The 26,805-nt window shown below is 47.7% G+C and overlaps 18 non-coding genes and 2 pseudogenes across 18 annotated transcripts; all 20 read left to right on the top strand.

Annotated features, from left to right (window-relative positions):
- Positions 1 to 4,058: 4,058 nt before the first annotated feature.
- LOC139619785 (U2 spliceosomal RNA) lies at positions 4,059 to 4,233 on the top strand (annotated as a pseudogene).
- A 407-nt stretch (positions 4,234 to 4,640) lies between these two features.
- LOC139619346 (U5 spliceosomal RNA) lies at positions 4,641 to 4,755 on the top strand. The gene has a single exon (XR_011690345.1). It is a non-coding gene; the product is annotated as a U5 spliceosomal RNA (small nuclear RNA).
- A 164-nt stretch (positions 4,756 to 4,919) lies between these two features.
- Positions 4,920 to 5,111, top strand: LOC139619443 (U2 spliceosomal RNA). Its single transcript, XR_011690438.1, has one exon. It is a non-coding gene; the product is annotated as a U2 spliceosomal RNA (small nuclear RNA).
- A 399-nt stretch (positions 5,112 to 5,510) lies between these two features.
- LOC139618926 (U5 spliceosomal RNA) lies at positions 5,511 to 5,625 on the top strand. The gene has a single exon (XR_011689931.1). It is a non-coding gene; the product is annotated as a U5 spliceosomal RNA (small nuclear RNA).
- A 164-nt stretch (positions 5,626 to 5,789) lies between these two features.
- Positions 5,790 to 5,981, top strand: LOC139619442 (U2 spliceosomal RNA). Its single transcript, XR_011690437.1, has one exon. It is a non-coding gene; the product is annotated as a U2 spliceosomal RNA (small nuclear RNA).
- A 395-nt stretch (positions 5,982 to 6,376) lies between these two features.
- Positions 6,377 to 6,491, top strand: LOC139618925 (U5 spliceosomal RNA). The gene has a single exon (XR_011689930.1). It is a non-coding gene; the product is annotated as a U5 spliceosomal RNA (small nuclear RNA).
- A 164-nt stretch (positions 6,492 to 6,655) lies between these two features.
- On the top strand, positions 6,656 to 6,847 carry LOC139619441 (U2 spliceosomal RNA). Its single transcript, XR_011690436.1, has one exon. It is a non-coding gene; the product is annotated as a U2 spliceosomal RNA (small nuclear RNA).
- Positions 6,848 to 7,242: 395 nt separating this feature from the next.
- LOC139618924 (U5 spliceosomal RNA) lies at positions 7,243 to 7,357 on the top strand. The gene has a single exon (XR_011689929.1). It is a non-coding gene; the product is annotated as a U5 spliceosomal RNA (small nuclear RNA).
- A 164-nt stretch (positions 7,358 to 7,521) lies between these two features.
- On the top strand, positions 7,522 to 7,713 carry LOC139619799 (U2 spliceosomal RNA). The gene has a single exon (XR_011690674.1). It is a non-coding gene; the product is annotated as a U2 spliceosomal RNA (small nuclear RNA).
- Positions 7,714 to 8,108: 395 nt separating this feature from the next.
- LOC139619319 (U5 spliceosomal RNA) lies at positions 8,109 to 8,223 on the top strand. The gene has a single exon (XR_011690319.1). It is a non-coding gene; the product is annotated as a U5 spliceosomal RNA (small nuclear RNA).
- Positions 8,224 to 8,387: 164 nt separating this feature from the next.
- LOC139619440 (U2 spliceosomal RNA) lies at positions 8,388 to 8,579 on the top strand. The gene has a single exon (XR_011690435.1). It is a non-coding gene; the product is annotated as a U2 spliceosomal RNA (small nuclear RNA).
- Positions 8,580 to 8,978: 399 nt separating this feature from the next.
- Positions 8,979 to 9,093, top strand: LOC139618923 (U5 spliceosomal RNA). Its single transcript, XR_011689928.1, has one exon. It is a non-coding gene; the product is annotated as a U5 spliceosomal RNA (small nuclear RNA).
- A 164-nt stretch (positions 9,094 to 9,257) lies between these two features.
- LOC139619788 (U2 spliceosomal RNA) lies at positions 9,258 to 9,449 on the top strand. The gene has a single exon (XR_011690673.1). It is a non-coding gene; the product is annotated as a U2 spliceosomal RNA (small nuclear RNA).
- Positions 9,450 to 9,852: 403 nt separating this feature from the next.
- On the top strand, positions 9,853 to 9,967 carry LOC139618922 (U5 spliceosomal RNA). Its single transcript, XR_011689927.1, has one exon. It is a non-coding gene; the product is annotated as a U5 spliceosomal RNA (small nuclear RNA).
- Positions 9,968 to 15,714: 5,747 nt separating this feature from the next.
- On the top strand, positions 15,715 to 15,890 carry LOC139619733 (U2 spliceosomal RNA; annotated as a pseudogene).
- Positions 15,891 to 16,285: 395 nt separating this feature from the next.
- On the top strand, positions 16,286 to 16,400 carry LOC139618921 (U5 spliceosomal RNA). The gene has a single exon (XR_011689926.1). It is a non-coding gene; the product is annotated as a U5 spliceosomal RNA (small nuclear RNA).
- Positions 16,401 to 16,564: 164 nt separating this feature from the next.
- Positions 16,565 to 16,756, top strand: LOC139619617 (U2 spliceosomal RNA). Its single transcript, XR_011690609.1, has one exon. It is a non-coding gene; the product is annotated as a U2 spliceosomal RNA (small nuclear RNA).
- Positions 16,757 to 17,147: 391 nt separating this feature from the next.
- On the top strand, positions 17,148 to 17,262 carry LOC139619318 (U5 spliceosomal RNA). Its single transcript, XR_011690318.1, has one exon. It is a non-coding gene; the product is annotated as a U5 spliceosomal RNA (small nuclear RNA).
- Positions 17,263 to 23,011: 5,749 nt separating this feature from the next.
- On the top strand, positions 23,012 to 23,193 carry LOC139619662 (U2 spliceosomal RNA). Its single transcript, XR_011690644.1, has one exon. It is a non-coding gene; the product is annotated as a U2 spliceosomal RNA (small nuclear RNA).
- Positions 23,194 to 23,592: 399 nt separating this feature from the next.
- LOC139618920 (U5 spliceosomal RNA) lies at positions 23,593 to 23,707 on the top strand. The gene has a single exon (XR_011689925.1). It is a non-coding gene; the product is annotated as a U5 spliceosomal RNA (small nuclear RNA).
- The last annotated feature ends 3,098 nt before the right edge of the window (positions 23,708 to 26,805 follow it).

Below are 26,805 nucleotides of genomic sequence, written 5' to 3'. Positions count from 1 at the left end.
ATCAACCCCTAAGGACTCCAAGCTAAATGCAGCCTTGCGTCAAAGGCCAACCCCCAGAGTCCGACGGGGGAATGGAGCTCAACTCCCTCCTTCATCACCTGTTGAAGTGAAGGAGGAGCCCCGTTCACAAGAAATAGTCTAACTGCCTTTTTTTTAAAAAAAAAAAGATATTTTAGCATCTTAAACCTCTATTTAGTGTTTTTAAAATTTCATACCTGTTGTTTTTAATCATACTCATGACACTCACCTTCTCAACCATCAATGTGAGAAGTGTGAAGTCGAGAGTTAGAGCCCAGAGTGTTTTATCCTTTCTTAAATCTACAAAGTCAGATGTGTTTTTAATGCAGGAATGTGGCATACCGTTTTTAAAACACTACCGACAGTGGGAGGAGATGTGGCCACAGACATCGATATGGAGCGGATCAAACCAAAATAAGAACGATGGAGTGGCCATTTTAATAAAAAACCCTCAGGTTCTGGTGAAGGGTAGCACTGTGGTGAGAGACGGTAGGGCACTTTTAGCACACTTGACCTTTATGGGACAGGATTTTAACCTTCTCAATATTTATGGCTTTAACGACAAAAATGACAGGTATGACCTTTTAGAAGACCTGCAGTCCCACATGCTAGGGAGAGTGCCATTAGTTTTAGGAGGTGATTTTAACTGTATTTTAAGTCGAAAAGATAGAAAAAGAACAGGGGAAGATTTTAAAATTGACAAAACATCGGTTTTATTACAGGGCATATGCAGGGATTTTAAACTACAAGACTGTTTTAAAACCATGCATCCCAGAGAGGAGGGCTTCACCTGGTTCAGTGGTGATGGCACCAGAGCCTCTCGCATAGATTTTATTTTCACACGGGACTGCCCGCCGACCGATGCTAGATTGACCCCTGTTTTCTTTTCTGACCACCTGATGCTCTCCTGCACCCTTTCACTCTCTTCAGGTGTGACTTTTGGAAGTGGTCTGTGGAAACTCAACTGCTCCCTGCTTGAAGATCAACATCTAGTTCAGCAGTACAGGGAGCAGTACCGAGAGTGGCAGACCCTTCAAGACATGTACGATACACGAGCACACTGGTGGGAGATGGTGAAGGGAAAGACCCAGACTTTTTTCAGACAGGCAGGCAAAAAAAGAAAGGGCAAGGAGAACAGACGCATGATGGGACTGCAGAAGCGACTACAGCGCTATTTTAACCTCAACCAAAATGGAATGGATTTTAATGAAGAAATTAGAGAAATCAAATCAGAGATGTCGGTTTTAGCTGAAATTAAAAGCAAGGGTGTCATTTTAAGGAGCAGGGAACGGGAAATAGAGGAGGGTGAGAAGTGCACCAGGTATTTTTTTAAGAAAATTGTTAGTAAAGGGGGGACCATTTTAAAACTAAAAAAGGAAAACGGGTGCATAACAGAGAATATCGAAGAAATTAAACAGATTGTGGAAAATTTTTACGTAGAATTGTATAAAGAAAAGCCCATTAGAATAGACACCATGAATGAAGTTTTAAAATCCATCGATAAAAAAGTAAAAGACAGTGTGCTTTTAACCCAAGATTTTACCATTCTAGAGTTAAATAAATGTTTGTCAAGTTTTAAAAAAGGGAAGTCCCCAGGACAGGATGGACTTCCCTTGGAATTTTATTTGACCTTTTGGGACATTTTAGCACCTGATTTGATCGATGTTTTTAAAGACTTTGAGCACCTAGACCGACTTCCTGACAGTTTTAGAGTAGGGATAGTGACTCTACTGCACAAAAACAAAGACAAGACCGACCTGATGAACTGGAGACCTATCGCACTTTTAAACCTTGATTGTAAACTTTTTAGCAAACTTTTAGCCTCACGTATGTCCTTGTTTTTAAAGGGGGTGATTCACCCGGATCAAGGCTGTGCCATCCCAGGGAGGAAGATCACCGACAGCCTGGTACTGATCCGAGACACCATCTGTTACGCGAGAGACAGAAACATCCGGCTAGTAGTCCTAAATTTAGATTTTGAGAAAGCCTTCGATCGGGTCTCGCACCAGTACCTTTTCAAGGTACTGCAAAAAATGGGGTTCCCAGAAAGGTTTCTAGCTTGGGTGGGATTGCTGTATCGGGACATTACCAGCAAATTTGTGATTAACGGGCATTTGACAAAAGCAGTCGATATTAACTGCGGTGTCCGTCAGGGTTGTCCGTTATCTGCCCTCCTATACATAACATGTATAGAACCGCTGGCACAGATCTTGAGAAGGGATCAACGAATCAATGGGTTGGGAGTACCGGGGAGCGGGGGACTGGACACCAAGTGTATTTTATACATGGACGACGTGAACATTTTATGCACCGACCTTTTATCCGTCAACAGGACGCTGGACTTGACTGACTGGTTTGGACAGGCTTCTGGGTCAAAGTTGAACAAAAACAAGACCCAAGCCCAATTTTATGGACCGTGGACAGCGACTGAGATGACAGGACTCCCTTTGACTGTGACCCAGACTGACCAAAAAATACTGGGGATCAAATTTGACAGGGAGGGAGAAGGAACAACAAATTGGCCAGACGTGGTAGGGAAAGTAAAACAAAGACTAGGATATTGGGGACTTAGAGGACTGACTATTGAAGGAAAGGTTTTAATCATCAAAGCGGTGATTTTACCTTTGCTTTTACTCATCAGTTCTGTTTTTATCCCACCTAGGAGAGTGCTTTTAGATCTGGAGCGAGCCATCTTTTATTTCCTGTGGGGCTCCAAGTGGGAGAGACTGAGGAGGGAGGTCATGAAAAGGCCAAAAGAGAAAGGAGGAAAAGGAGTGCCTGACCTGTACTTGTTTTTAGGAAGCCGATACACCGCACTACACCTCAAACAAGCCACAGACCCATCCGGAAACCCCAAAACTACAGCCATGACACGTTTCTGGATGGGATCGTACCTCAGACGATTGAAGATTTTACCTACAGATCTTAAAGTACCCGTGTCTTTTAGCCTGCCACCAGCCTATGCTTTTATCCCGACGTTTTTAAAGCATTTTAAACTGGAGCAGGAGGAGCTGCATATTTTAACCAACCACCGTTCTCTGATCTCTGTTGTGCAGGAGCAGGAGCCAGTGAGTCCAGTGCGCGGGCTCGCATTTGGCGAGCCCTCAACAGTTTGGCGCAACGTGAACCATTCCGCTCTTCCAAACAGACTCCGGGACCTGTCATGGATGGTGGCTCATGAGATTCTCCCAGTCAGGTCCGTCATGCACTCCCGGGGCATGTCAACACGCTCAACCTGCCCCCGACCCGGTTGTGGCGCGCCAGAGTCGGTGAGGCATTTGCTCTGGGAGTGCAGCGCTGCCGTAGACCAGTGGGCAATGGCCGGCTCCTTGCAATTCCCGTACTTGCCAGCAAGGGAGGTCCTTACAGCACAACTGGTGCTGTATGGGGTGAGCCAAAAAACACTGAAGAACGATGACTTTGCCCAGATGTGGCTCACCCTAGCCGCCATCAAAGACGCCATATGGACCTCCAGAAACTTGCTGGTAAGGAAGCACATGCAGATCCCCCCCGTGGCTGTGATCCGGATGGCTGTAGGCGGCAGGCCTAGGACACAGCCACAAAGAAGCATCGCCTCTGTGCCCATTCGGACGAAGGAGCCGGAGCCACACATGAAAAGGTCAAAGCAGCGGCGGCCTGGCTCTCCGGGTGAGGCAGGTGGGAAGGAGCAACAGGGTGAGGATCTCCTCTGAGCACCACGACAGGATCCCGAGAGACCAAATGTTTGGGGGAGCGGAATGAGTGACCCTGGGTAGGGACTCATTCTGCTCCTGCACAAAATTAGAAAGAAGAGAAGTTTTAAACCAATGCACTCCCTTTTTAAAGATTTGGGACACTCCATGGTTTTCATTTGTGAGATGGATTTTATGTTTGACAACATGTAAAACCCCTTGAAATATTTGTTTTTAATGTTTAAAAAAAAAAAAAAAAACAAACAAACAATGGTTTTACAACTATTTATCATATTGTTGTGATTATAATGTACCCTTTGTATCTCAAGATGTAAACCTTCTTTGAAAAAACTTGAAATGAGTGTCAATAAATCTTTTCGAAAGAAAAAATCTGTTCTTATCAGTTTAATATCTGATATGTCCTCTACCCGAGGACAAACATATTAAACGGATTTTTAGAACTGGGAGCTGAAAAAGGGGCTTGCTCCGTTCACTCCACGCATCGACCTGGCATTGCAGTGCCGCCGGGAACGGTGCACCCTTCTCTGGCCGTGTGGAAAAGCAAGCAAGCAAGCAAGCAAGCAAGCAAGCAAGCAAACAATGACGCAAACGTACAGTTTCAAATGCCCCTCTGGCAGTGGCTGGAGGAAGGTGAGTCAACCTGCCCCACAGCTGATATCCCTCACGCGCCCTGGAAGGGCTGCTAGCCTCCAATCAACCCCGCATTTTCCCTGTATTTTGGTCCCCGGGGGCCTGCAAGCGCCTGATAACTTGAGAAATTTGTGGGGATTGCATGTTGAGGCCCAGACACTTTTCTCCACAGCCCGATTGGCTAGAGCCCGTGACAACATGGGGAGGGGGCGGGGATTTGGCAAGCTAAGAGAAGGCTACCGTGAGGGCGGTGACTGGGACCAATGGGGTCCTCGGCCGCTCTTGAGGAGAGGCCTGTACTGACTCTGGTTTCTCTTCATCACGCACAAGTCTTTCGCCTTTTACTAAAGATTTCCGTGGAGAGGAACACCAATGAGTTTAAGCTATTTTTGGCAGGCTCTGCCGTATGGCTGAGCCCTTTGAGTTTGTGAAAAGTCAAACAGCTGTCGAGGTCAGGAATGGGGAGGTGGGCGGAGGTGGTGAAAAGCAGCCATTGCTCCGCTCATGTCAAAAGCAGCCAACCGCGACCAGCGAGATTTGTGCCAAGAGCCTGGCTGGAACGCCAGACACTTTGGGCCCATCGCTTCTCGGCCTTTTGGCTAAGATCAAGTGTAGTATCTGTTCTTATCAGTTTAATATCTGATATGTCCTCTACCCGAGGACAAACATATTAAACGGATTTTTAGAACTGGGAGCTGAAAAAGGGGCTTGCTCCGTTCACTCCACGCATCGACCTGGCATTGCAGTGCCGCCGGGAACGGTGCACCCTTCTCTGGCCGTGTGGAAAAGCAAGCAAGCAAGCAAGCAAGCAAGCAAGCAATGACGCAAACGTACAGTTTCAAATGCCCCTCTGGCAGTGGCTGGAGGAAGGTGAGTCAACCTGCCCCACAGCTGATATCCCTCACGCGCCCTGGAAGGGCTGCTAGCCTCCAATCAACCCCGCATTTTCCCTGTATTTTGGTCCCCGGGGGCCTGCAAGCGCCTGATAACTTGAGAAATTTGTGGGGATTGCATGTTGAGGCCCAGACACTTTTCTCCACAGCCCGATTGGCTAGAGCCCGTGACAACATGGGGAGGGGGCGGGGATTTGGCAAGCTAAGAGAAGGCTACCGTGAGGGCGGTGACTGGGACCAATGGGGTCCTCGGCCGCTCTTGAGGAGAGGCCTGTACTGACTCTGGTTTCTCTTCATCACGCACAAGTCTTTCGCCTTTTACTAAAGACTTCCGTGGAGAGGAACACCAATGAGTTTAAGCTATTTTTGGCAGGCTCTGCCGTATGGCTGAGCCCTTTGAGTTTGTGAAAAGTCAAACAGCTGTCGAGGTCAGGAATGGGGAGGTGGGCGGAGGTGGTGAAAAGCAGCCATTGCTCCGCTCATGTCAAAAGCAGCCAACCGCGACCAGCGAGATTTGTGCCAAGAGCCTGGCTGGAACGCCAGACACTTTGGGCCCATCGCTTCTCGGCCTTTTGGCTAAGATCAAGTGTAGTATCTGTTCTTATCAGTTTAATATCTGATATGTCCTCTACCCGAGGACAAACATATTAAACGGATTTTTAGAACTGGGAGCTGAAAAAGGGGCTTGCTCCGTTCACTCCACGCATCGACCTGGCATTGCAGTGCCGCCGGGAACGGTGCACCCTTCTCTGGCCGTGTGGAAAAGCAAGCAAGCAAGCAAGCAAGCAAACAATGACGCAAACGTACAGTTTCAAATGCCCCTCTGGCAGTGGCTGGAGGAAGGTGAGTCAACCTGCCCCACAGCTGATATCCCTCACGCGCCCTGGAAGGGCTGCTAGCCTCCAATCAACCCCGCATTTTCCCTGTATTTTGGTCCCCGGGGGCCTGCAAGCGCCTGATAACTTGAGAAATTTGTGGGGATTGCATGTTGAGGCCCAGACACTTTTCTCCACAGCCCGATTGGCTAGAGCCCGTGACAACATGGGGAGGGGGCGGGGATTTGGCAAGCTAAGAGAAGGCTACCGTGAGGGCGGTGACTGGGACCAATGGGGTCCTCGGCCGCTCTTGAGGAGAGGCCTGTACTGACTCTGGTTTCTCTTCATCACGCACAAGTCTTTCGCCTTTTACTAAAGACTTCCGTGGAGAGGAACACCAATGAGTTTAAGCTATTTTTGGCAGGCTCTGCCGTATGGCTGAGCCCCTTGAGTTTGTGAAAAGTCAAACAGCTGTCGAGGTCAGGAATGGGGAGGTGGGCGGAGGTGGTGAAAAGCAGCCATTGCTCCGCTCATGTCAAAAGCAGCCAACCGCGACCAGCGAGATTTGTGCCAAGAGCCTGGCTGGAACGCCAGACACTTTGGGCCCATCGCTTCTCGGCCTTTTGGCTAAGATCAAGTGTAGTATCTGTTCTTATCAGTTTAATATCTGATATGTCCTCTACCCGAGGACAAACATATTAAACGGATTTTTAGAACTGGGAGCTGAAAAAGGGGCTTGCTCCGTTCACTCCACGCATCGACCTGGCATTGCAGTGCCGCCGGGAACGGTGCACCCTTCTCTGGCCGCGTGGAAAAGCAAGCAAGCAAGCAAGCAAGCAAACAATGACGCAAACGTACAGTTTCAAATGCCCCTCTGGCAGTGGCTGGAGGAAGGTGAGTCAACCTGCCCCACAGCTGATATCCCTCACGCGCCCTGGAAGGGCTGCTAGCCTCCAATCAACCCCGCATTTTCCCTGTATTTTGGTCCCCGGGGGCCTGCAAGCGCCTGATAACTTGAGAAATTTGTGGGGATTGCATGTTGAGGCCCAGACACTTTTCTCCACAGCCCGATTGGCTAGAGCCCGTGACAACATGGGGAGGGGGCGGGGATTTGGCAAGCTAAGAGAAGGCTACCGTGAGGGCGGTGACTGGGACCAATGGGGTCCTCGGCCGCTCTTGAGGAGAGGCCTGTACTGACTCTGGTTTCTCTTCATCACGCACAAGTCTTTCGCCTTTTACTAAAGACTTCCGTGGAGAGGAACACCAATGAGTTTAAGCTATTTTTGGCAGGCTCTGCCGTATGGCTGAGCCCTTTGAGTTTGTGAAAAGTCAAACAGCTGTCGAGGTCAGGAATGGGGAGGTGGGCGGAGGTGGTGAAAAGCAGCCATTGCTCCGCTCATGTCAAAAGCAGCCAACCGCGACCAGCGAGATTTGTGCCAAGAGCCTGGCTGGAACGCCAGACACTTTGGGCCCATCGCTTCTCGGCCTTTTGGCTAAGATCAAGTGTAGTATCTGTTCTTATCAGTTTAATATCTGATATGTCCTCTACCCGAGGACAAACATATTAAACGGATTTTTAGAACTGGGAGCTGAAAAAGGGGCTTGCCCCGTTCACTCCACGCATCGACCTGGCATTGCAGTGCCGCCGGGAACGGTGCACCCTTCTCTGGCCGTGTGGAAAAGCAAGCAAGCAAGCAAGCAAGCAAACAATGACGCAAACGTACAGTTTCAAATGCCCCTCTGGCAGTGGCTGGAGGAAGGTGAGTCAACCTGCCCCACAGCTGATATCCCTCACGCGCCCTGGAAGGGCTGCTAGCCTCCAATCAACCCCGCATTTTCCCTGTATTTTGGTCCCCGGGGGCCTGCAAGCGCCTGATAACTTGAGAAATTTGTGGGGATTGCATGTTGAGGCCCAGACACTTTTCTCCACAGCCCGATTGGCTAGAGCCCGTGACAACATGGGGAGGGGGCGGGGATTTGGCAAGCTAAGAGAAGGCTACCGTGAGGGCGGTGACTGGGACCAATGGGGTCCTCGGCCGCTCTTGAGGAGAGGCCTGTACTGACTCTGGTTTTTCTTCATCACGCACAAGTCTTTCGCCTTTTACTAAAGACTTCCGTGGAGAGGAACACCAATGAGTTTAAGCTATTTTTGGCAGGCTCTGCCGTATGGCTGAGCCCTTTGAGTTTGTGAAAAGTCAAACAGCTGTCGAGGTCAGGAATGGGGAGGTGGGCGGAGGTGGTGAAAAGCAGCCATTGCTCCGCTCATGTCAAAAGCAGCCAACCGCGACCAGCGAGATTTGTGCCAAGAGCCTGGCTGGAACGCCAGACACTTTGGGCCCATCGCTTCTCGGCCTTTTGGCTAAGATCAAGTGTAGTATCTGTTCTTATCAGTTTAATATCTGATATGTCCTCTACCCGAGGACAAACATATTAAACGGATTTTTAGAACTGGGAGCTGAAAAAGGGGCTTGCTCCGTTCACTCCACGCATCGACCTGGCATTGCAGTGCCGCCGGGAACGGTGCACCCTTCTCTGGCCGTGTGGAAAAGCAAGCAAGCAAGCAAGCAAACAAGCAAGCAATGACGCAAACGTACAGTTTCAAATGCCCCTCTGGCAGTGGCTGGAGGAAGGTGAGTCAACCTGCCCCACAGCTGATATCCCTCACGCGCCCTGGAAGGGCTGCTAGCCTCCAATCAACCCCGCATTTTCCCTGTATTTTGGTCCCCGGGGGCCTGCAAGCGCCTGATAACTTGAGAAATTTGTGGGGATTGCATGTTGAGGCCCAGACACTTTTCTCCACAGCCCGATTGGCTAGAGCCCGTGACAACATGGGGAGGGGGCGGGGATTTGGCAAGCTAAGAGAAGGCTACCGTGAGGGCGGTGACTGGGACCAATGGGGTCCTCGGCCGCTCTTGAGGAGAGGCCTGTACTGACTCTGGTTTCTCTTCATCACGCACAAGTCTTTCGCCTTTTACTAAAGACTTCCGTGGAGAGGAACACCAATGAGTTTAAGCTATTTTTGGCAGGCTCTGCCGTATGGCTGAGCCCTTTGAGTTTGTGAAAAGTCAAACAGCTGTCGAGGTCAGGAATGGGGAGGTGGGCGGAGGTGGTGAAAAGCAGCCATTGCTCCGCTCATGTCAAAAGCAGCCAACCGCGACCAGCGAGATTTGTGCCAAGAGCCTGGCTGGAACGCCAGACACTTTGGGCCCATCGCTTCTCGGCCTTTTGGCTAAGATCAAGTGTAGTATCTGTTCTTATCAGTTTAATATCTGATATGTCCTCTACCCGAGGACAAACATATTAAACGGATTTTTAGAACTGGGAGCTGAAAAAGGGGCTTGCCCCGTTCACTCCACGCATCGACCTGGCATTGCAGTGCCGCCGGGAACGGTGCACCCTTCTCTGGCCGTGTGGAAAAGCAAGCAAGCAAGCAAGCAAGCAAGCAAGCAAACAATGACGCAAACGTACAGTTTCAAATGCCCCTCTGGCAGTGGCTGGAGGAAGGTGAGTCAACCTGCCCCACAGCTGATATCCCTCACGCGCCCTGGAAGGGCTGCTAGCCTCCAATCAACCCCGCATTTTCCCTGTATTTTGGTCCCCGGGGGCCTGCAAGCGCCTGATAACTTGAGAAATTTGTGGGGATTGCATGTTGAGGCCCAGACACTTTTCTCCACAGCCCGATTGGCTAGAGCCCGTGACAACATGGGGAGGGGGCGGGGATTTGGCAAGCTAAGAGAAGGCTACCGTGAGGGCGGTGACTGGGACCAATGGGGTCCTCGGCCGCTCTTGAGGAGAGGCCTGTACTGACTCTGGTTTCTCTTCATCACGCACAAGTCTTTCGCCTTTTACTAAAGACTTCCGTGGAGAGGAACACCAATGAGTTTAAGCTATTTTTGGCAGGCTCTGCCGTATGGCTGAGCCCTTTGAGTTTGTGAAAAGTCAAACAGCTGTCGAGGTCAGGAATGGGGAGGTGGGCGGAGGTGGTGAAAAGCAGCCATTGCTCCGCTCATGTCAAAAGCAGCCAACCGCGACCAGCGAGATTTGTGCCAAGAGCCTGGCTGGAACGCCAGACACTTTGGGCCCATCGCTTCTCGGCCTTTTGGCTAAGACTGCGGTCGCCTCCTTTTGATGGTTAAATTCTTGCCTGTTGTGGCTCTGAGTTAAACCAGCTCTTGGGAGGAAATTGTCTACATTCCTTGTTTAAAGTTGTGCAACTTTTCTGTAGTTGCATATCTTAAACAAATAGGAATTCATTGGCCCAGAGAATCTCTTACCTGAGCTCTGCCGGATTCAACACCTTGTCCAGGCCAAAACTTGAAAAGGTAAGTACGTTTTTAGATTTTTTTCCTTTTTTATATTTTTAATTGTATTTACTTATTTATTGTTCATTGTTTTTTTGTCCATTGTAAGTTTTTTACTGATTTTAGATCCTTTTAGCTTGTGGTGCCTCCACCATGTCGGCCACCCATGCCAACATGCGGAGGCACCACAGCGTCCGTTTTAAGTTTAAAGAAAAGGATGGAAAGCTCCTGGAGATGTCAAGGCTAGATTTCTCCAGGAAGCTAATCCAACAGGCTTTGAAATTCACAGCAAACGATTTGAATTGTATTTTGACCCTACCATTAAACAAAGGTTTTGATGTAAGCTTCCAGTCTGCGGCTATCTTGAGAGAATTTTGGACAAGATTTGAGTCTGTGAAACCCCAGTTTTCTGCATTTGTTGTTGAAAAACTGACTGATAATGCATTGAAAACAGTCATTGTCAGAATGTTTAATGAGACAGTGAATGCAGAAGACATTTGTATATGGCTGGGGAGATACTGCACTGTTAAAGGCCAGGCTACCAAAGTGAGAGATGAGGACGGCATCTGGAATTGCGCTTGGAGGGTCCCCATTCAACAATGGCAGGACCCCCAGGGCTTCCAAGGCCTGAAACATCTGCCGTCAATGATAGTTCTGGGTGAAAACAGGGGCTACATCCACTACCAAGGTCAGCCCAAGCTCTGCCGCAAGTGTGGTGAGCATGGGCACCTGGTAGAAGCGTGCACAAAAACCTTTTGCGGAAAGTGTAGAGAAATTGGGCACACTTTTGAGGAGTGCACCAATGGCAGGAAGTGCAACCTTTGTGGAGAAACAAATCATCTCTTCAGAGCTTGCCCCAAATCGTTTGCCAACAAACTAAAGGCAGCAAAAGCCAATGAACAAAATGGAGGACAAAAAGAAAAAGAGCAGGTTGAAGAGGCTGGGCAGGAAAATTCAAATCTCCCGCCAGATACTGTGATTGGAGAGGAGGGATCATGTGAGGCGGGAGAGGGGGAGGGGCCTGCAACAGCCCCATCAATGGAGAGTGGAGAGGAGGATGGGGAGATGCAGGAAGTGGGCGGAGCTAGTTCAGAAATGGAAGATTTTCAACCACCTGAAAATAGTGAGGATGCCCCCCTCCCCGATGCCCAGCAAACAAAGAGACTTGCATCGGAATTGTCCTCTGAGTCTCCTGTAGCCTCAGAGAAGAGGGGAAGAGTTGGGACTCTCTCAGACAGTTCATCTGTGGAGGAGCCCAGAGTCTTCCCCTCCAATTCACCAAATGAAGTCTCTTTTCTGACAGTAGCTCTACAATCAACCCCTAAGGACTCCAAGCTAAATGCAGCCTTGCGTCAAAGGCCAACCCCCAGAGTCCGACGGGGGAATGGAGCTCAACTCCCTCCTTCATCACCTGTTGAAGTGAAGGAGGAGCCCCGTTCACAAGAAATAGTCTAACTGCCTTTTTTTTGAAAAAAAAAAGATATTTTAGCATCTTAAACCTCTATTTAGTGTTTTTAAAATTTCATACCTGTTGTTTTTAATCATACTCATGACACTCACCTTCTCAACCATCAATGTGAGAAGTGTGAAGTCGAGAGTTAGAGCCCAGAGTGTTTTATCCTTTCTTAAATCTACAAAGTCAGATGTGTTTTTAATGCAGGAATGTGGCATACCGTTTTTAAAACACTACCGACAGTGGGAGGAGATGTGGCCACAGACATCGATATGGAGCGGATCAAACCAAAATAAGAACGATGGAGTGGCCATTTTAATAAAAAACCCTCAGGTTCTGGTGAAGGGTAGCACTGTGGTGAGAGACGGTAGGGCACTTTTAGCACACTTGACCTTTATGGGACAGGATTTTAACCTTCTCAATATTTATGGCTTTAACGACAAAAATGACAGGTATGACCTTTTAGAAGACCTGCAGTCCCACATGCTAGGGAGAGTGCCATTAGTTTTAGGAGGTGATTTTAACTGTATTTTAAGTCGAAAAGATAGAAAAAGAACAGGGGAAGATTTTAAAATTGACAAAACATCGGTTTTATTACAGGGCATATGCAGGGATTTTAAACTACAAGACTGTTTTAAAACCATGCATCCCAGAGAGGAGGGCTTCACCTGGTTCAGTGGTGATGGCACCAGAGCCTCTCGCATAGATTTTATTTTCACACGGGACTGCCCGCCGACCGATGCTAGATTGACCCCTGTTTTCTTTTCTGACCACCTGATGCTCTCCTGCACCCTTTCACTCTCTTCAGGTGTGACTTTTGGAAGTGGTCTGTGGAAACTCAACTGCTCCCTGCTTGAAGATCAACATCTAGTTCAGCAGTACAGGGAGCAGTACCGAGAGTGGCAGACCCTTCAAGACATGTACGATACACGAGCACACTGGTGGGAGATGGTGAAGGGAAAGACCCAGACTTTTTTCAGACAGGCAGGCAAAAAAAGAAAGGGCAAGGAGAACAGACGCATGATGGGACTGCAGAAGCGACTACAGCGCTATTTTAACCTCAACCAAAATGGAATGGATTTTAATGAAGAAATTACAGAAATCAAATCAGAGATGTCGGTTTTAGCTGAAATTAAAAGCAAGGGTGTCATTTTAAGGAGCAGGGAACGGGAAATAGAGGAGGGTGAGAAGTGCACCAGGTATTTTTTTAAGAAAATTGTTAGTAAAGGGGGGACCATTTTAAAACTAAAAAAGGAAAACGGGTGCATAACAGAGAATATCGAAGAAATTAAACAGATTGTGGAAAATTTTTACGTAGAATTGTATAAAGAAAAGCCCATTAGAATAGACACCATGAATGAAGTTTTAAAATCCATCGATAAAAAAGTAAAAGACAGTGTGCTTTTAACCCAAGATTTTACCATTCTAGAGTTAAATAAATGTTTGTCAAGTTTTAAAAAAGGGAAGTCCCCAGGACAGGATGGACTTCCCTTGGAATTTTATTTGACCTTTTGGGACATTTTAGCACCTGATTTGATCGATGTTTTTAAAGACTTTGAGCACCTAGACCGACTTCCTGACAGTTTTAGAGTAGGGATAGTGACTCTACTGCACAAAAACAAAGACAAGACCGACCTGATGAACTGGAGACCTATCGCACTTTTAAACCTTGATTGTAAACTTTTTAGCAAACTTTTAGCCTCACGTATGTCCTTGTTTTTAAAGGGGGTGATTCACCCGGATCAAGGCTGTGCCATCCCAGGGAGGAAGATCACCGACAGCCTGGTACTGATCCGAGACACCACCTGTTACGCGAGAGACAGAAACATCCGGCTAGTAGTCCTAAATTTAGATTTTGAGAAAGCCTTCGATCGGGTCTCGCACCAGTACCTTTTCAAGGTACTGCAAAAAATGGGGTTCCCAGAAAGGTTTCTAGCTTGGGTGGGATTGCTGTATCGGGACATTACCAGCAAATTTGTGATTAACGGGCATTTGACAAAAGCAGTCGATATTAACTGCGGTGTCCGTCAGGGTTGTCCGTTATCTGCCCTCCTATACATAACATGTATAGAACCGCTGGCACAGATCTTGAGAAGGGATCAACGAATCAATGGGTTGGGAGTACCGGGGAGCGGGGGACTGGACACCAAGTGTATTTTATACATGGACGACGTGAACATTTTATGCACCGACCTTTTATCCGTCAACAGGACGCTGGACTTGACTGACTGGTTTGGACAGGCTTCTGGGTCAAAGTTGAACAAAAACAAGACCCAAGCCCAATTTTATGGACCGTGGACAGCGACTGAGATGACAGGACTCCCTTTGACTGTGACCCAGACTGACCAAAAAATACTGGGGATCAAATTTGACAGGGAGGGAGAAGGAACAACAAATTGGCCAGACGTGGTAGGGAAAGTAAAACAAAGACTAGGATATTGGGGACTTAGAGGACTGACTATTGAAGGAAAGGTTTTAATCATCAAAGCGGTGATTTTACCTTTGCTTTTACTCATCAGTTCTGTTTTTATCCCACCTAGGAGAGTGCTTTTAGATCTGGAGCGAGCCATCTTTTATTTCCTGTGGGGCTCCAAGTGGGAGAGACTGAGGAGGGAGGTCATGAAAAGGCCAAAAGAGAAAGGAGGAAAAGGAGTGCCTGACCTGTACTTGTTTTTAGGAAGCCGATACACCGCACTACACCTCAAACAAGCCACAGACCCATCCGGAAACCCCAAAACTACAGCCATGACACGTTTCTGGATGGGATCGTACCTCAGACGATTGAAGATTTTACCTACAGATCTTAAAGTACCCGTGTCTTTTAGCCTGCCACCAGCCTATGCTTTTATCCCGACGTTTTTAAAGCATTTTAAACTGGAGCAGGAGGAGCTGCATATTTTAACCAACCACCGTTCTCTGATCTCTGTTGTGCAGGAGCAGGAGCCAGTGAGTCCAGTGCGCGGGCTCGCATTTGGCGAGCCCTCAACAGTTTGGCGCAACGTGAACCATTCCGCTCTTCCAAACAGACTCCGGGACCTGTCATGGATGGTGGCTCATGAGATTCTCCCAGTCAGGTCCGTCATGCACTCCCGGGGCATGTCAACACGCTCAACCTGCCCCCGACCCGGTTGTGGCGCGCCAGAGTCGGTGAGGCATTTGCTCTGGGAGTGCAGCGCTGCCGTAGACCAGTGGGCAATGGCCGGCTCCTTGCAATTCCCGTACTTGCCAGCAAGGGAGGTCCTTACAGCACAACTGGTGCTGTATGGGGTGAGCCAAAAAACACTGAAGAACGATGACTTTGCCCAGATGTGGCTCACCCTAGCCGCCATCAAAGACGCCATATGGACCTCCAGAAACTTGCTGGTAAGGAAGCACATGCAGATCCCCCCCGTGGCTGTGATCCGGATGGCTGTAGGCGGCAGGCCTAGGACACAGCCACAAAGAAGCATCGCCTCTGTGCCCATTCGGACGAAGGAGCCGGAGCCACACATGAAAAGGTCAAAGCAGCGGCGGCCTGGCTCTCCGGGTGAGGCAGGTGGGAAGGAGCAACAGGGTGAGGATCTCCTCTGAGCACCACGACAGGATCCCGAGAGACCAAATGTTTGGGGGAGCGGAATGAGTGACCCTGGGTAGGGACTCACTCTGCTCCTGCACAAAATTAGAAAGAAGAGAAGTTTTAAACCAATGCACTCCCTTTTAAAGATTTGGGACACTCCATGGTTTTCATTTGTGAGATGGATTTTATGTTTGACAACATGTAAAACCCCTTGAAATATTTGTTTTTAATGTTTTAAAAAAAAAAACAAACAAACAATGGTTTTACAACTATTTATCATATTGTTGTGATTATAATGTACCCTTTGTATCTCAAGATGTAAACCTTCTTTGAAAAAACTTGAAATGAGTGTCAATAAATCTTTTCGAAAGAAAAAAATCTGTTCTTATCAGTTTAATATCTGATATGTCCTCTACCCGAGGACAAACATATTAAACGGATTTTTAGAACTGGGAGCTGAAAAAGGGGCTTGCTCCGTTCACTCCACGCATCGACCTGGCATTGCAGTGCCGCCGGGAACGGTGCACCCTTCTCTGGCCGTGTGGAAAAGCAAGCAAGCAAACAAGCAAGCAAACAATGACGCAAACGTACAGTTTCAAATGCCCCTCTGGCAGTGGCTGGAGGAAGGTGAGTCAACCTGCCCCACAGCTGATATCCCTCACGCGCCCTGGAAGGGCTGCTAGCCTCCAATCAACCCCGCATTTTCCCTGTATTTTGGTCCCCGGGGGCCTGCAAGCGCCTGATAACTTGAGAAATTTGTGGGGATTGCATGTTGAGGCCCAGACACTTTTCTCCACAGCCCGATTGGCTAGAGCCCGTGACAACATGGGGAGGGGGCGGGGATTTGGCAAGCTAAGAGAAGGCTACCGTGAGGGCGGTGACTGGGACCAATGGGGTCCTCGGCCGCTCTTGAGGAGAGGCCTGTACTGACTCTGGTTTCTCTTCATCACGCACAAGTCTTTCGCCTTTTACTAAAGACTTCCGTGGAGAGGAACACCAATGAGTTTAAGCTATTTTTGGCAGGCTCTGCCGTATGGCTGAGCCCATTGAGTTTGTGAAAAGTCAAACAGCTGTCGAGGTCAGGAATGGGGAGGTGGGCGGAGGTGGTGAAAAGCAGCCATTGCTCCGCTCATGTCAAAAGCAGCCAACCGCGACCAGCGAGATTTGTGCCAAGAGCCTGGCTGGAACGCCAGACACTTTGGGCCCATCGCTTCTCGGCCTTTTGGCTAAGATCAAGTGTAGTATCTGTTCTTATCAGTTTAATATCTGATATGTCCTCTACCCAAGGACAAACATATTAAACGGATTTTTAGAACTGGGAGCTGAAAAAGGGGCTTGCTCCGTTCACTCCACGCATCGACCTGGCATTGCAGTGCCGCCGGGAACGGTGCACCCTTCTCTGGCCATGTGGAAAAGCAAGCAAGCAAGCAAGCAAACAATGACGCAAACGTACAGTTTCAAATGCCCCTCTGGCAGTGGCTGGAGGAAGGTGAGTCAACCTGCCCCACAGCTGATATCCCTCACGCGCCCTGGAAGGGCTGCTAGCCTCCAATCAACCCCGCATTTTCCCTGTATTTTGGTCCCCGGGGGCCTGCAAGCGCCTGATAACTTGAGAAATTTGTGGGGATTGCATGTTGAGGCCCAGACACTTTTCTCCACAGCCCGATTGGCTAGAGCCCGTGACAACATGGGGAGGGGGCGGGGATTTGGCAAGCTAAGAGAAGGCTACCGTGAGGGCGGTGACTGGGACCAATGGGGTCCTCGGCCGCTCTTGAGGAGAGGCCTGTACTGACTCTGGTTTTTCTTCATCACGCACAAGTCTTTCGCCTTTTACTAAAGACTTCCGTGGAGAGGAACACCAATGAGTTTAAGCTATTTTTGGCAGGCTCTGCCGTATGGCTGAGCCCTTTGAGTTTGTGAAAAGTCAAACAGCTGTCGAGGTCAGGAATGGGGAGGTGGGCGGAGGTGGTGAAAAGCAGCCATTGCTCCGCTCATGTCAAAAGCAGCCAACCGCGACCAGCGAGATTTGTGCCAAGAGCCTGGCTGGAACGCCAGACACTTTGGGCCCATCGCTTCTCGGCCTTTTGGCTAAGACTGCGGTCGCCTCTTTTTGATGGTTAAATTCTTGCCTGTTGTGGCTCTGAGTTAAACCAGCTCTTGGGAGGAAATTGTCTACATTCCTTGTTTAAAGTTGTGCAACTTTTCTGTAGTTGCATATCTTAAACAAATAGGAATTCATTGGCCCAGAGAATCTCTTACCTGAGCTCTGCCGGATTCAACACCTTGTCCAGGCCAAAACTTGAAAAGGTAAGTACGTTTTTAGATTTTTTTCCTTTTTTATATTTTTAATTGTATTTACTTATTTATTGTTCATTGTTTTTTTGTCCATTGTAAGTTTTTTACTGATTTTAGATCCTTTTAGCTTGTGGTGCCTCCACCATGTCGGCCACCCATGCCAACATGCGGAGGCACCACAGCGTCCGTTTTAAGTTTAAAGAAAAGGATGGAAAGCTCCTGGAGATGTCAAGGCTAGATTTCTCCAGGAAGCTAATCCAACAGGCTTTGAAATTCACAGCAAACGATTTGAATTGTATTTTGACCCTACCATTAAACAAAGGTTTTGATGTAAGCTTCCAGTCTGCGGCTATCTTGAGAGAATTTTGGACAAGATTTGAGTCTGTGAAACCCCAGTTTTCTGCATTTGTTGTTGAAAAACTGACTGATAATGCATTGAAAACAGTCATTGTCAGAATGTTTAATGAGACAGTGAATGCAGAAGACATTTGTATATGGCTGGGGAGATACTGCACTGTTAAAGGCCAGGCTACCAAAGTGAGAGATGAGGACGGCATCTGGAATTGCGCTTGGAGGGTCCCCATTCAACAATGGCAGGACCCCCAGGGCTTCCAAGGCCTGAAACATCTGCCGTCAATGATAGTTCTGGGTGAAAACAGGGGCTACATCCACTACCAAGGTCAGCCCAAGCTCTGCCGCAAGTGTGGTGAGCATGGGCACCTGGTAGAAGCGTGCACAAAAACCTTTTGCGGAAAGTGTAGAGAAATTGGGCACACTTTTGAGGAGTGCACCAATGGCAGGAAGTGCAACCTTTGTGGAGAAACAAATCATCTCTTCAGAGCTTGCCCCAAATCGTTTGCCAACAAACTAAAGGCAGCAAAAGCCAATGAACAAAATGGAGGACAAAAAGAAAAAGAGCAGGTTGAAGAGGCTGGGCAGGAAAATTCAAATCTCCCGCCAGATACTGTGATTGGAGAGGAGGGATCATGTGAGGCGGGAGAGGGGGAGGGGCCTGCAACAGCCCCATCAATGGAGAGTGGAGAGGAGGATGGGGAGATGCAGGAAGTGGGCGGAGCTAGTTCAGAAATGGAAGATTTTCAACCACCTGAAAATAGTGAGGATGCCCCCCTCCCCGATGCCCAGCAAACAAAGAGACTTGCATCGGAATTGTCCTCTGAGTCTCCTGTAGCCTCAGAGAAGAGGGGAAGAGTTGGGACTCTCTCAGACAGTTCATCTGTGGAGGAGCCCAGAGTCTTCCCCTCCAATTCACCAAATGAAGTCTCTTTTCTGACAGTAGCTCTACAATCAACCCCTAAGGACTCCAAGCTAAATGCAGCCTTGCGTCAAAGGCCAACCCCCAGAGTCCGACGGGGGAATGGAGCTCAACTCCCTCCTTCATCACCTGTTGAAGTGAAGGAGGAGCCCCGTTCACAAGAAATAGTCTAACTGCCTTTTTTTTGAAAAAAAAAAGATATTTTAGCATCTTAAACCTCTATTTAGTGTTTTTAAAATTTCATACCTGTTGTTTTTAATCATACTCATGACACTCACCTTCTCAACCATCAATGTGAGAAGTGTGAAGTCGAGAGTTAGAGCCCAGAGTGTTTTATCCTTTCTTAAATCTACAAAGTCAGATGTGTTTTTAATGCAGGAATGTGGCATACCGTTTTTAAAACACTACCGACAGTGGGAGGAGATGTGGCCACAGACATCGATATGGAGCGGATCAAACCAAAATAAGAACGATGGAGTGGCCATTTTAATAAAAAACCCTCAGGTTCTGGTGAAGGGTAGCACTGTGGTGAGAGACGGTAGGGCACTTTTAGCACACTTGACCTTTATGGGACAGGATTTTAACCTTCTCAATATTTATGGCTTTAACGACAAAAATGACAGGTATGACCTTTTAGAAGACCTGCAGTCCCACATGCTAGGGAGAGTGCCATTAGTTTTAGGAGGTGATTTTAACTGTATTTTAAGTCGAAAAGATAGAAAAAGAACAGGGGAAGATTTTAAAATTGACAAAACATCGGTTTTATTACAGGGCATATGCAGGGATTTTAAACTACAAGACTGTTTTAAAACCATGCATCCCAGAGAGGAGGGCTTCACCTGGTTCAGTGGTGATGGCACCAGAGCCTCTCGCATAGATTTTATTTTCACACGGGACTGCCCGCCGACCGATGCTAGATTGACCCCTGTTTTCTTTTCTGACCACCTGATGCTCTCCTGCACCCTTTCACTCTCTTCAGGTGTGACTTTTGGAAGTGGTCTGTGGAAACTCAACTGCTCCCTGCTTGAAGATCAACATCTAGTTCAGCAGTACAGGGAGCAGTACCGAGAGTGGCAGACCCTTCAAGACATGTACGATACACGAGCACACTGGTGGGAGATGGTGAAGGGAAAGACCCAGACTTTTTTCAGACAGGCAGGCAAAAAAAGAAAGGGCAAGGAGAACAGACGCATGATGGGACTGCAGAAGCGACTACAGCGCTATTTTAACCTCAACCAAAATGGAATGGATTTTAATGAAGAAATTAGAGAAATCAAATCAGAGATGTCGGTTTTAGCTGAAATTAAAAGCAAGGGTGTCATTTTAAGGAGCAGGGAACGGGAAATAGAGGAGGGTGAGAAGTGCACCAGGTATTTTTTTAAGAAAATTGTTAGTAAAGGGGGGACCATTTTAAAACTAAAAAAGGAAAACGGGTGCATAACAGAGAATATCGAAGAAATTAAACAGATTGTGGAAAATTTTTACGTAGAATTGTATAAAGAAAAGCCCATTAGAATAGACACCATGAATGAAGTTTTAAAATCCATCGATAAAAAAGTAAAAGACAGTGTGCTTTTAACCCAAGATTTTACCATTCTAGAGTTAAATAAATGTTTGTCAAGTTTTAAAAAAGGGAAGTCCCCAGGACAGGATGGACTTCCCTTGGAATTTTATTTGACCTTTTGGGACATTTTAGCACCTGATTTGATCGATGTTTTTAAAGACTTTGAGCACCTAGACCGACTTCCTGACAGTTTTAGAGTAGGGATAGTGACTCTACTGCACAAAAACAAAGACAAGACCGACCTGATGAACTGGAGACCTATCGCACTTTTAAACCTTGATTGTAAACTTTTTAGCAAACTTTTAGCCTCACGTATGTCCTTGTTTTTAAAGGGGGTGATTCACCCGGATCAAGGCTGTGCCATCCCAGGGAGGAAGATCACCGACAGCCTGGTACTGATCCGAGACACCATCTGTTACGCGAGAGACAGAAACATCCGGCTAGTAGTCCTAAATTTAGATTTTGAGAAAGCCTTCGATCGGGTCTCGCACCAGTACCTTTTCAAGGTACTGCAAAAAATGGGGTTCCCAGAAAGGTTTCTAGCTTGGGTGGGATTGCTGTATCGGGACATTACCAGCAAATTTGTGATTAACGGGCATTTGACAAAAGCAGTCGATATTAACTGCGGTGTCCGTCAGGGTTGTCCGTTATCTGCCCTCCTATACATAACATGTATAGAACCGCTGGCACAGATCTTGAGAAGGGATCAACGAATCAATGGGTTGGGAGTACCGGGGAGCGGGGGACTGGACACCAAGTGTATTTTATACATGGACGACGTGAACATTTTATGCACCGACCTTTTATCCGTCAACAGGACGCTGGACTTGACTGACTGGTTTGGACAGGCTTCTGGGTCAAAGTTGAACAAAAACAAGACCCAAGCCCAATTTTATGGACCGTGGACAGCGACTGAGATGACAGGACTCCCTTTGACTGTGACCCAGACTGACCAAAAAATACTGGGGATCAAATTTGACAGGGAGGGAGAAGGAACAACAAATTGGCCAGACGTGGTAGGGAAAGTAAAACAAAGACTAGGATATTGGGGACTTAGAGGACTGACTATTGAAGGAAAGGTTTTAATCATCAAAGCGGTGATTTTACCTTTGCTTTTACTCATCAGTTCTGTTTTTATCCCACCTAGGAGAGTGCTTTTAGATCTGGAGCGAGCCATCTTTTATTTCCTGTGGGGCTCCAAGTGGGAGAGACTGAGGAGGGAGGTCATGAAAAGGCCAAAAGAGAAAGGAGGAAAAGGAGTGCCTGACCTGTACTTGTTTTTAGGAAGCCGATACACCGCACTACACCTCAAACAAGCCACAGACCCATCCGGAAACCCCAAAACTACAGCCATGACACGTTTCTGGATGGGATCGTACCTCAGACGATTGAAGATTTTACCTACAGATCTTAAAGTACCCGTGTCTTTTAGCCTGCCACCAGCCTATGCTTTTATCCCGACGTTTTTAAAGCATTTTAAACTGGAGCAGGAGGAGCTGCATATTTTAACCAACCACCGTTCTCTGATCTCTGTTGTGCAGGAGCAGGAGCCAGTGAGTCCAGTGCGCGGGCTCGCATTTGGCGAGCCCTCAACAGTTTGGCGCAACGTGAACCATTCCGCTCTTCCAAACAGACTCCGGGACCTGTCATGGATGGTGGCTCATGAGATTCTCCCAGTCAGGTCCGTCATGCACTCCCGGGGCATGTCAACACGCTCAACCTGCCCCCGACCCGGTTGTGGCGCGCCAGAGTCGGTGAGGCATTTGCTCTGGGAGTGCAGCGCTGCCGTAGACCAGTGGGCAATGGCCGGCTCCTTGCAATTCCCGTACTTGCCAGCAAGGGAGGTCCTTACAGCACAACTGGTGCTGTATGGGGTGAGCCAAAAAACACTGAAGAACGATGACTTTGCCCAGATGTGGCTCACCCTAGCCGCCATCAAAGACGCCATATGGACCTCCAGAAACTTGCTGGTAAGGAAGCACATGCAGATCCCCCCCGTGGCTGTGATCCGGATGGCTGTAGGCGGCAGGCCTAGGACACAGCCACAAAGAAGCATCGCCTCTGTGCCCATTCGGACGAAGGAGCCGGAGCCACACATGAAAAGGTCAAAGCAGCGGCGGCCTGGCTCTCCGGGTGAGGCAGGTGGGAAGGAGCAACAGGGTGAGGATCTCCTCTGAGCACCACGACAGGATCCCGAGAGACCAAATGTTTGGGGGAGCGGAATGAGTGACCCTGGGTAGGGACTCATTCTGCTCCTGCACAAAATTAGAAAGAAGAGAAGTTTTAAACCAATGCACTCCCTTTTTAAAGATTTGGGACACTCCATGGTTTTCATTTGTGAGATGGATTTTATGTTTGACAACATGTAAAACCCCTTGAAATATTTGTTTTTAATGTTTTAAAAAAAAAAACAAACAAACAATGGTTTTACAACTATTTATCATATTGTTGTGATTATAATGTACCCTTTGTATCTCAAGATGTAAACCTTCTTTGAAAAAAACTTGAAATGAGTGTCAATAAATCTTTTCGAAAAAAAAAAAAAAAAATCTGTTCTTATCAGTTTAATATCTGATATGTCCTCTACCCGAGGACAAACATATTAAACGGATTTTTAGAACTGGGAGCTGAAAAAGGGGCTTGCTCCGTTCACTCCACGCATCGACCTGGCATTGCAGTGCCGCCGGGAACGGTGCACCCTTCTCTGGCCGTGTGGAAAAGCAAGCAAGCAAGCAAGCAAGCAAGCAAACAATGACGCAAACGTACAGTTTCAAATGCCCCTCTGGCAGTGGCTGGAGGAAGGTGAGTCAACCTGCCCCACAGCTGATATCCCTCACGCGCCCTGGAAGGGCTGCTAGCCTCCAATCAACCCCGCATTTTCCCTGTATTTTGGTCCCCGGGGGCCTGCAAGCGCCTGATAACTTGAGAAATTTGTGGGGATTGCATGTTGAGGCCCAGACACTTTTCTCCACAGCCCGATTGGCTAGAGCCCGTGACAACATGGGGAGGGGGCGGGGATTTGGCAAGCTAAGAGAAGGCTACCGTGAGGGCGGTGACTGGGACCAATGGGGTCCTCGGCCGCTCTTGAGGAGAGGCCTGTACTGACTCTGGTTTCTCTTCATCACGCACAAGTCTTTCGCCTTTTACTAAAGACTTCCGTGGAGAGGAACACCAATGAGTTTAAGCTATTTTTGGCAGGCTCTGCCGTATGGCTGAGCCCTTTGAGTTTGTGAAAAGTCAAACAGCTGTCGAGGTCAGGAATGGGGAGGTGGGCGGAGGTGGTGAAAAGCAGCCATTGCTCCGCTCATGTCAAAAGCAGCCAACCGCGACCAGCGAGATTTGTGCCAAGAGCCTGGCTGGAACGCCAGACACTTTGGGCCCATCGCTTCTCGGCCTTTTGGCTAAGACTGCGGTCGCCTCCTTTTGATGGTTAAATTCTTGCCTGTTGTGGCTCTGAGTTAAACCAGCTCTTGGGAGGAAATTGTCTACATTCCTTGTTTAAAGTTGTGCAACTTTTCTGTGGTTGCATATCTTAAACAAATAGGAATTCATTGGCCCAGAGAATCTCTTACCTGCGCTCTGCCGGATTCAACACCTTGTCCAGGCCAAAACTTGAAAAGGTAAGTACGTTTTTAGATTTTTTTCCTTTTTATATTTTTAATTGTATTTACTTATTTATTGTTCATTGTTTTTTTGTCCATTGTAAGTTTTTTACTGATTTTAGATCCTTTTAGCTTGTGGTGCCTCCACCATGTCGGCCACCCATGCCAACATGCGGAAGCACCACAGCGTCCGTTTTAAGTTTAAAGAAAAGGATGGAAAGCTCCTGGAGATGTCAAGGCTAGATTTCTCCAGGAAGCTAATCCAACAGGCTTTGAAATTCACAGCAAACGATTTGAATTGTATTTTGACCCTACCATTAAATAAAGGTTTTGATGTAAGCTTCCAGTCTGCGGCTATCTTGAGAGAATTTTGGACAAGATTTGAGTCTGTGAAACCCCAGTTTTCTGCATTTGTTGTTGAAAAACTGACTGATAATGCATTGAAAACAGTCATTGTCAGAATGTTTAATGAGACAGTGAATGCAGAAGACATTTGTATATGGCTGGGGAGATACTGCACTGTTAAAGGCCAGGCTACCAAAGTGAGAGATGAGGACGGCATCTGGAATTGCGCTTGGAGGGTCCCCATTCAACAATGGCAGGACCCCCAGGGCTTCCAAGGCCTGAAACATCTGCCGTCAATGATAGTTCTGGGTGAAAACAGGGGCTACATCCACTACCAAGGTCAGCCCAAGCTCTGCCGCAAGTGCGGTGAGCATGGGCACCTGGTAGAAGCGTGCGCAAAAACCTTTTGCGGAAAGTGTAGAGAAATTGGGCACACTTTTGAGGAGTGCACCAATGGCAGGAAGTGCAACCTTTGTGGAGAAACAAATCATCTCTTCAGAGCTTGCCCCAAATCGTTTGCCAACAAACTAAAGGCAGCAAAAGCCAATGAACAAAATGGAGGACAAAAAGAAAAAGAGCAGGTTGAAGAGGCTGGGCAGGAAAATTCAAATCTCCCGCCAGATACTGTGATTGGAGAGGAGGGATCATGTGAGGCGGGAGAGGGGGAGGGGCCTGCAACAGCCCCATCAATGGAGAGTGGAGAGGAGGATGGGGAGATGCAGGAAGTGGGCGGAGCTAGTTCAGAAATGGAAGATTTTCAACCACCTGAAAATAGTGAGGATGCCCCCCTCCCCGATGCCCAGCAAACAAAGAGACTTGCATCGGAATTGTCCTCTGAGTCTCCTGTAGCCTCAGAGAAGAGGGGAAGAGTTGGGACTCTCTCAGACAGTTCATCTGTGGAGGAGCCCAGAGTCTTCCCCTCCAATTCACCAAATGAAGTCTCTTTCCTGACAGTAGCTCTACAATCAACCCCTAAGGACTCCAAGCTAAATGCAGCCTTGCGTCAAAGGCCAACCCCCAGAGTCCGACGGGGGAATGGAGCTCAACTCCCTCCTTCATCACCTGTTGAAGTGAAGGAGGAGCCCCGTTCACAAGAAATAGTCTAACTGCCTTTTTTTTAAAAAAAAAAAGATATTTTAGCATCTTAAACCTCTATTTAGTGTTTTTAAAATTTCATACCTGTTGTTTTTAATCATACTCATGACACTCACCTTCTCAACCATCAATGTGAGAAGTGTGAAGTCGAGAGTTAGAGCCCAGAGTGTTTTATCCTTTCTTAATTCTACAAAGTCAGATGTGTTTTTAATGCAGGAATGTGGCATACCGTTTTTAAAACACTACCGACAGTGGGAGGAGATGTGGCCACAGACATCGATATGGAGCGGATCAAACCAAAATAAGAACGATGGAGTGGCCATTTTAATAAAAAACCCTCAGGTTCTGGTGAAGGGTAGCACTGTGGTGAGAGACGGTAGGGCACTTTTAGCACACTTGACCTTTATGGGACAGGATTTTAACCTTCTCAATATTTATGGCTTTAACGACAAAAATGACAGGTATGACCTTTTAGAAGACCTGCAGTCCCACATGCTAGGGAGAGTGCCATTAGTTTTAGGAGGTGATTTTAACTGTATTTTAAGTCGAAAAGATAGAAAAAGAACAGGGGAAGATTTTAAAATTGACAAAACATCGGTTTTATTACAGGGCATATGCAGGGATTTTAAACTACAAGACTGTTTTAAAACCATGCATCCCAGAGAGGAGGGCTTCACCTGGTTCAGTGGTGATGGCACCAGAGCCTCTCGCATAGATTTTATTTTCACACGGGACTGCCCGCCGACCGATGCTAGATTGACCCCTGTTTTCTTTTCTGACCACCTGATGCTCTCCTGCACCCTTTCACTCTCTTCAGGTGTGACTTTTGGAAGTGGTCTGTGGAAACTCAACTGCTCCCTGCTTGAAGATCAACATCTAGTTCAGCAGTACAGGGAGCAGTACCGAGAGTGGCAGACCCTTCAAGACATGTACGATACACGAGCACACTGGTGGGAGATGGTGAAGGGAAAGACCCAGACTTTTTTCAGACAGGCAGGCAAAAAAAGAAAGGGCAAGGAGAACAGACGCATGATGGGACTGCAGAAGCGACTACAGCGCTATTTTAACCTCAACCAAAATGGAATGGATTTTAATGAAGAAATTAGAGAAATCAAATCAGAGATGTCGGTTTTAGCTGAAATTAAAAGCAAGGGTGTCATTTTAAGGAGCAGGGAACGGGAAATAGAGGAGGGTGAGAAGTGCACCAGGTATTTTTTTAAGAAAATTGTTAGTAAAGGGGGGACCATTTTAAAACTAAAAAAGGAAAACGGGT

This window comes from Trachinotus anak, unplaced genomic scaffold, assembly GCF_046630095.1.
Source record: "Trachinotus anak isolate AG129_WGS33_773 ecotype Australia unplaced genomic scaffold, CSIRO_AGI_Tana_v1 ptg000003l, whole genome shotgun sequence".
NCBI lineage: Eukaryota > Metazoa > Chordata > Actinopteri > Carangiformes > Carangidae > Trachinotus > Trachinotus anak.
This window is presented reverse-complemented; position numbering and strand designations above follow the sequence as displayed.